Genomic DNA, 7948 nt, shown 5'->3' on the forward strand with positions numbered 1-7948 from the left:
GAAAAGAGAAGGAGAAAAGGCCCATAAGTTATAAAAAGCCCAACAACTCAAATTGAGTCGGTTTCCGCTAGAATTTTCGTCTCAAGCCCACTATAACTCAAGACGGGAGATATTATTATTATTATCATTATTATCCGACCAAAATATTTATTTTGTATAACTTAAGCTTTAAAAAATATAATATTTATAAAAATCATGTTTAATAATGAAATTAATTAAATTAAATAATTAAAATATAAATAAGACAATGAAACGGTTAATTAAATTATAATTGCCAAAATAGAAAATTCGCGGGTGTTACAATCACCCCATCTTTTAAAAAGTTTCGTCCTCGAAACTTGAAAATAGAAAGGAAAAGTAATATAAAAATAAAATCGAAATTTGAAATCGGTAAACAAAACATTAAAAGGTTACTTATCGTAAGAATCGAAATCCTTTCAGAAATCCCAAATAAAATTTTCCGACATAACCAAATTCTCATCAAAGGAACGAAAATGCTCTCGTTGCGCATTCAAGAACATCACATTCCAAATCGAAGATATGGTCAAAAGCAAATCATTTGTATAAATCGAAAATCAAAATACTTTCAAAAACATTAATAAAGAATTTCCAAAAGTATAAGTCTCATTCATGGAACGGAATTGCTCTTGTCGTGCACACAAGAACGCTAACTTTCCAAGTCTAAGACAAATTTAAAACAAAAATCATTCGCCGACAAGCGCAGAACAAGTTATTAAACGTTTCAAATAACGAGTTCTAACATCCGATCAACGTCAAAATCAAAAGAGAAGGCAATTCACTCAAATTTTTTTTTTTTTTTTTTTTTTGCAAAGATCAAAATAGAAGTAGAGGTTTCATTTCTAAATTCAAAAGGAAGTCAAATTCCTGAAAATATAATATTAAACTTTTGACAACGAAATCATAAGTAGATCAAAGCTAGTTAGAAATTGAGGAAAGTTAAAAGTAACTCGGGTTTAGCAATTAAAAATCAATAAAAAGGAGTTATACTCATATAACAAAAGGATAACTAAATCAAATTCTCATTTTCAAACCTTTAAAAATAGGGAGGGTTTGGTAAAAGTAACATAAACTTTTAACAATGGATCAAAAGTGGTAGCTTGAAATGTTTAGAAATTTTATGAATTGAAAAGTAACTTAGACATCATGAAAACAAGATACGCTAAGAGGGTTCAAACTTAACCAACAAAAGAGCTATGATGAACTTCCTAGGAGAAGAGTTGAAATCGAATCTACAAGGATATCAAAGATTGAATTTCATAGGTTAACATCAAATTCTAAAGGAGGAGCAAGCATAAACGAGGAAGAGAGGTATGAACGGAAACACTTATGGTCAAAGAGGACGGGAAATTAGGCAACAAGGAAACACTAGATATTTAAATTTCGAACAACAAAGTCATCCAGAACGGTTCCGAAAACTTCCTAACCACAAAACTCATAACCACATAACTCCCAAGCATTTCCTCAAAATACCCACACTTTACTCTTAGGCTACCCCGTGGGTCAAGTAACTCCACCACAATTGTGATTCCATAACTCTCAAATATAAATCATCTATAAACGATTTCCATGAAAGATCAAACTACTAAAACAGTTACACACCTGACCAACTATCGACTACTAGGAGTTCTCACTATAGTAAAATCCTCAATCAAAGGTCAAAATCTTAAGGTCTTCATACTTTCTAACACTCCAAACCAAAATCTTATTCACACCCGAGTTCACAAGCATAGATGGTCGCATTCCCCAAATCATAAAGACCACCAACCAAAAGTAAATAGGTTTGTCATACAATTTTTCCTACCCAACTCAACTCAAGTTCCACTTATCCAATTTTGACGAAATCAAGGTTCACAAAGAATCCTCAAAGAGCATCTCACTCACTCTACAACATAGCCAACAATGCCATCACTCCACTAAAGAGACAAAGAGTAATAACTAGGTCAAGAAATGATAGGAAATTTCAAGGGGATACAGGAACATGACGAGGTGTGAGATTAAAGGAGTCAACAATAAAGGTAACTAGTTAACACCAGTAAGAGACATTAGAATTAGAGAGGTATTCAAGGCAAGGAAACGACAAGTAAACTTTTATACTTAAGAATTAAATCCAATCTAGTATGAACGAAGGGAAGGAAGATGATTAAAGGTACGAGGGGGATCTTAGGGCTTAAACCACACACTTTCTAAGACTTAAGGTTCTCTCTAACAAGGTCACACCTATTAGGATATTGTGCCTTCATAACAAAACGACCAAATTCCAAAACGAGGTCAAGGCAATTCATCTCATTCCTTATATGCAAGTCTCACTTAAAGGATTACACCTCTATGACTGATCAAGGTAAAAATAAACGCTTGCTTAAGGGTTGATACATTGGTTAGACTCATTGTTCACCTATCCTATCACGTATTAGGATATCCCTAAAGTAAGTCTACCACTCAAGTATAACAACGTCTCTTTATCTCAAGTTCTCGACACAACCTCGATGTTTTAAAAACCAAAGAACGAATTAACAAAGACTTCTCAACAAAATCCTCAAGGGACAACTAATATCAAATCACATCACCATTCTATACGGGATCATTAACATCAAAAATGGGTTTTCTTCCAAATTCACTTCCTAAACTTATCTCATTTTTACTCCTAAGGTAACGACACTCAACCTACTAAGCTTTCAAATCCCAAACATAACCAACGAAGCCAAGTTCTATAATTTTAGTAACACATGCAACTCACACTTTACGACCCAAATAATTCAACTAATCGACCACACTCAGTTCATGTCAAGCAACTAGGTCTAAGAAACCTCAAGGTATGTCTTACCACATTGGCAAAGCCTCTCTAACAAAACAAACTCTCAAGGCGAGGGTTAGGAATCCATCACAAACTAACTCCACAAACCCAAAATTCTCAACCGAGGTTAACATTCCATAAGACAAAGATGAAGGTGTCCATGAGGGGTATTATAAGAAGAAAAGGTACAAAGACAACTCTCAAGATATATGAGAAGAGTTACGATAGGTATAGAGCACAAAGACAAGGGAATAAGACAAGGCATTCTAAGAGAGGAAGGAATCTCAGAGAAGGTAGAGACACTCTTCAAGAGAAAGAGATCTATATGCAAGATGTTATGGAAGGAGAAACAAAAACGAAAGATAGGTCGGGTGAGTACTAACTAGCTTCCAAGGTAAAGCAAAAGAAAGGGTACTATCAAAAGGGCGTTAAGGGAGGATAAGCAAGGAACAAAGGACAAGTTAGGAGGGTACAAGAGTAGCTTCCAAGGAAAAGAGAAAAGAAAGTTTAGAAGAGGAAATAAGCATCAAGAAATGAAAGAACAAGGCAAGGTATACACGAATGAGGGATATCTTCAAGGAAGAAGAGGCATTCTTCAAAAGTCGAACAATTCTTCAATTCTCGGCAAAAGGCATCAAGTCTTGATCTTCACGTAGGTAAGCTCACGGTCATTGATCCAAGGGCACAAAAATTATTAAAGGACAATCAACAAACATGTTAGAACCTAACAAAGAGCAACCACACTACAGACTACCAACTTAGGTCCTTAAGTCTACCCATCTCTCATTCATTATTCAAGGTCAAGTTCAATTTAAATTCGGGGTACACGTGTGTGCGTCGGGAGCAACATATGCTCTGATACCAACTGTGACACCCCTCGATAGGGCATCGAATAAAAGCGGAAAATACGAGGTTTTTAAAACCTTTTTAAAAGCTTAAAGTGCGAAATCCACCATAAGCGATCAAACAAAAATGAAAAGAAAGATAATTAAGTTTTACAATTTAAAACAAGTGCGATGGGGAAAAGATATCCCACGAATAAACACAAGTCTAACGATAGGTGAGTCTAAGCAACCTATAACTAAGGTCCAAGGGTCAACGTTCTCGCTAGCTCACACGTCTTCCCCATAATCTGCATCACAAACCTGTCATTCATGTAAACATGAACGCCACGGTCGGTGGGGAGTAACTCGGGTTCTCCCGCCACCATATGTCAAAATGCACATAAGCAAGAACTTAATTAACATATTGATCATGCATCATACTTGAATAATATGAACAAGGGAATATAAACGATCATCATAATGAGATAGGCATATTGCATTATATTAAACATGCATTCAAGGTAACCAAAACATGGATATGAGATTAGACATCGAATCATATGAAGAAGGTAAACAACGGATCAATTTAATAGAAAATACATGGATGGAATCCAATAGCCATTACTTTGAAAACCTCTTAACAACCATAGCACGGGACGTGGCTACTAATGTCACATTCATACTTATGGCTTACATCTCACCATAAGAACGGATGGGAACATCGATCCCGGCGATCATATCGCAACTAGGGGCTTACATCTCACCACTAGTATCCGATAGGACCAAGACACTCACAACAATCATAGAAGACGTGCACTCTCGTATATAAGAACACACCAATGACCGTAACAAGTAAGACATTTACAAAGGCTTTGACTCAAAACAAGACAAACCCCTAGACTCCAACCTCCTGGTAGGACGACGATCATAATACGGTCCTAGTCTAAATCTGGCCAGACTCTCGGGATGGACGACACCCGATTCGACAAACGATACCAAATCGTATCCAAGACTCGAAATATGGTACACCTAACCGTGCCCGAACTCGAGTAACCTCAAGCGGAACCTTGTCACCTAACCGTGACCCCCGGTCCGAAAAGGCGGAAGGAAAAATAGCCCAACTCGGAAACAATGGCACCTAATCGTGACCCAATGTCCGAGGGCAAATAAATAAGGAATGTCGAGTAGTCGCACAATGTAAAACGTCACACTCCGATCACAAGTACGAGTAACAATAGGTTGCATGAACATAACATCAATAAGTCTTATATTAACCAAATACCAATAAGGGAGAAGATACATGCATAAACCATTGATCATTAGAGGTTACAAGTGAAAAGAAGCTCACAGGGGACTCCCAGCCGGGTGGTGTACCGGCCGCCGGGCCACCGGCTGGGACAACATGTCAAAATCAGAAATTTAATAAAACTTACAGTGCACTCCCAAATGGTCAAGAGAGAGCCGCCGCCGCACCCGGTGGGACTACAGACCAAATTTCCAAAAACACATAAAACCTTCAATGTACTCCCACCGGTCACCCATTGCCGGTCCCCTACTGAATACGACCAATTTTCAAAAAACACAAAAAAACCTTCAATGTACTCCCACCACACACCCGGCTGCAGTCACCCGTGGGAATACACCAATTTTCCAAAAACACAAAAAAAACCTTCAATGTACTCCCACCGGTCACCCATTGCACCCCTACTGGGAATACAACAAACTCAAAATCACCTAAAATCCTCAGTGTACTCCCACCGGCCAAGAGTCGATGGACACCGCGGCACCCTACTGGGACTACAGCTTTCTAAAAAGTGTTCAAAACTTACAGGAACTCCCACCCGGTCAAGAGACCGGCCGCCACACACCCTACGGAGTACATACTCACGGTTTCAATGCACCGACTTCCAAACCATTTGAAACCAACACAAATCGTTTCCCATCAATTGTTTACGTATCCTAGCATGATTCTAACTCGGAAAAACAACATATTTGAGACGGAAATCCAACAATTACGAATTTAAAGCAATAAAGAATGAAACTTTCAATGAAACATGTGAGAAATTCATATGAGGATACAATCCAACCAAAATTCAAGTAGAACACAACAAAAATCAGATTTCAACATTTGAAAGGTTAAATTAACAAACAAAGCACATAAATTTTAACATAAAAGTCGAGTAACCCATCACCGTTACCTTTTTGCACTTAAATCCACAAAAGACTCGTCTACCTTTCAAGAATCCACTTCCGGGTCAACTAAAACTTCTCCTAAACATAAGAAAACACAAAATAAGACTAAAAATCGAAACTAGAAAAAGGGTACCATATAGAGGATGGCTCGACAGCCCCAATAATGGAGGAAAGTCGGATCTTTTCTTACCTAGAAAGAAGGAGGGCGATGAGAGGAAGAGATAGACGCGAAAATCACTTGAATCGGATAAGAATTGAGCAAATTATGGTGTTTTGAAGATTTGTAAGATAGATGTATAAAAATGGTGAGGGTTGTTGAAGATGAATTTCAGAAAAATGAAGAGGGAGATGAAGTTGTGAGGTGTTAGGTGAGGGTTTTATGAAAAGAAAAGAGAAGGAGAAAAGGCCCATAAGTTATAAAAAGCCCAACAACTCAAATTGAGTCGGTTTCCGCTAGAATTTTCGTCTCAAGCCCACTATAACTCAAGACGGGAGATATTATTATTATTATCATTATTATCCGACCAAAATATTTATTTTGTATAACTTAAGCTTTAAAAAATATAATATTTATAAAAATCATGTTTAATAATGAAATTAATTAAATTAAATAATTAAAATATAAATAAGACAATGAAACGGTTAATTAAATTATAATTGCCAAAATAGAAAATTCGCGGGTGTTACAACAACGGCACCCCAAATGTCTTCCGTTGGTGCTCAAACTTTGCGTGGCCGCTTTATCTAATCCGAGGAATTTTATATGTGATTTCCGGAAAATTTTATTCCGGGACCCCGGAATCCCGAAAAACCGTGTATTATACACTTCAATTTCAGCCGTTCAGAAGGTCGTACTGGAACCTGTTTCTTTTTCTCCCTGTTTTGCAATCACGCGTCCGAGCTCATTTCAGGAATCAACCTGTTCGATTTCAGAAATCAACCTGTTCGATTTCAGAAATCAACCTGTTCGATTTCAGCCTCAAATAACGAGCTTTAACACATTTTTCACGATAATCCGAGTTTCGGCGAATGCTGATTTGTGGCACACCGGCACTCCCAAATGTCTTCCGTTGGTGCTCAAACTTTGCATGACCGCTTTATCTGACCCGAGGAAGTTTCTATGTGATTTCCGGAGAATTTTATTCCGGGACCCCGGAATCCCGAAAAACCGTGTATTATACACTTCAATTTCAGCCGTTCGGAAGGTCGTACCGGAACCTGTTTCTTTTTCTCCCTGTTTTTCAATCACGCGTCCGAGCTCATTCCAAGAATCAACCTGTTCGATTTCAGGAATCATCCTGTTCGATTTCAGCCTCAAATAACGAGCATTAACACATTTTTCACGATAATCCGAGTTTCGGCGAATGCTGGTTTGTGGCACACCGGCACCCCAAATGTCTTCCGTTGGTGCTCAAACTTTGCGTGGCCGCTTTATCTGACCTCAGGAACTTCCTATGTGATTTCCGGAGAATTTTATTCCGGGACCCCGGAATCCCGAAAAACCGTGTATTATACACTTCAATTTCAGCCGTTCGGAAGGTCGTACCGGAACCTGTTTCTTTTTATCCCTGTTTTTCAATCACGCGTCCGAGCTCATTTCAGGAATCAACCTGTTCGATTTCAGGAATCAACCTGTTCGATTTCAGCCTCAAATAACGAGTTTTAACACATTTTTCACGATGATCCGAGTTTCGCGAATCTTTGGTTTGTGGCACAACAGCACCCCCAAATGTCTTCCGTTGGTGCTCAAACTTTGCGTGGCCACTTTATCTGACCCGAGGAACCTTCTATGTGATTTCCGGAGAATTTTATTCCGGCCCCCCGGAATCCCGAAAAACCGTGTATTATACACTTCAATTTCAAATTGCCGTTCGGAAGGTCGTCCGAACCTGTTTCTTTTTGTCCCTGTTTTTCAATCACGCGTCCGAGCTCATTTCAGGAATCAACCTGTTCGATTTCAGAAATCAACCTGTTCGATTTCAGCCTCAAATAACGAGCTTTAACACATTTTTCACGATAATCCGAGTTTCGGCGAATGCTGGTTTGTGGCACACCGGCACTCCCAAATGTCTTCCGTTGGTGCTCAAACTTTGCGTGGCCGCTTTATCTGACCCGAGGA

General features: G+C 38.5%; 1 long non-coding RNA gene across 1 annotated transcript; it reads right to left on the reverse strand.

The window, feature by feature from the left end:
• Positions 1-3779: 3779 nt before the first annotated feature.
• On the reverse strand, positions 3780-6306 carry LOC141590819 (uncharacterized). The gene is made up of 3 exons (XR_012520503.1): positions 6020-6306; positions 5835-5907; positions 3780-3957 (listed from the first exon to the last, which is right to left on the reverse strand). It is a non-coding gene; the product is annotated as an uncharacterized LOC141590819 (long non-coding RNA).
• Between the last annotated feature and the right edge of the window lie 1642 nt (positions 6307-7948).

Source organism: Silene latifolia, chromosome 7, assembly GCF_048544455.1.
Source record: "Silene latifolia isolate original U9 population chromosome 7, ASM4854445v1, whole genome shotgun sequence".
In the NCBI taxonomy this organism is placed as follows: Eukaryota; Viridiplantae; Streptophyta; class Magnoliopsida; order Caryophyllales; family Caryophyllaceae; genus Silene; species Silene latifolia.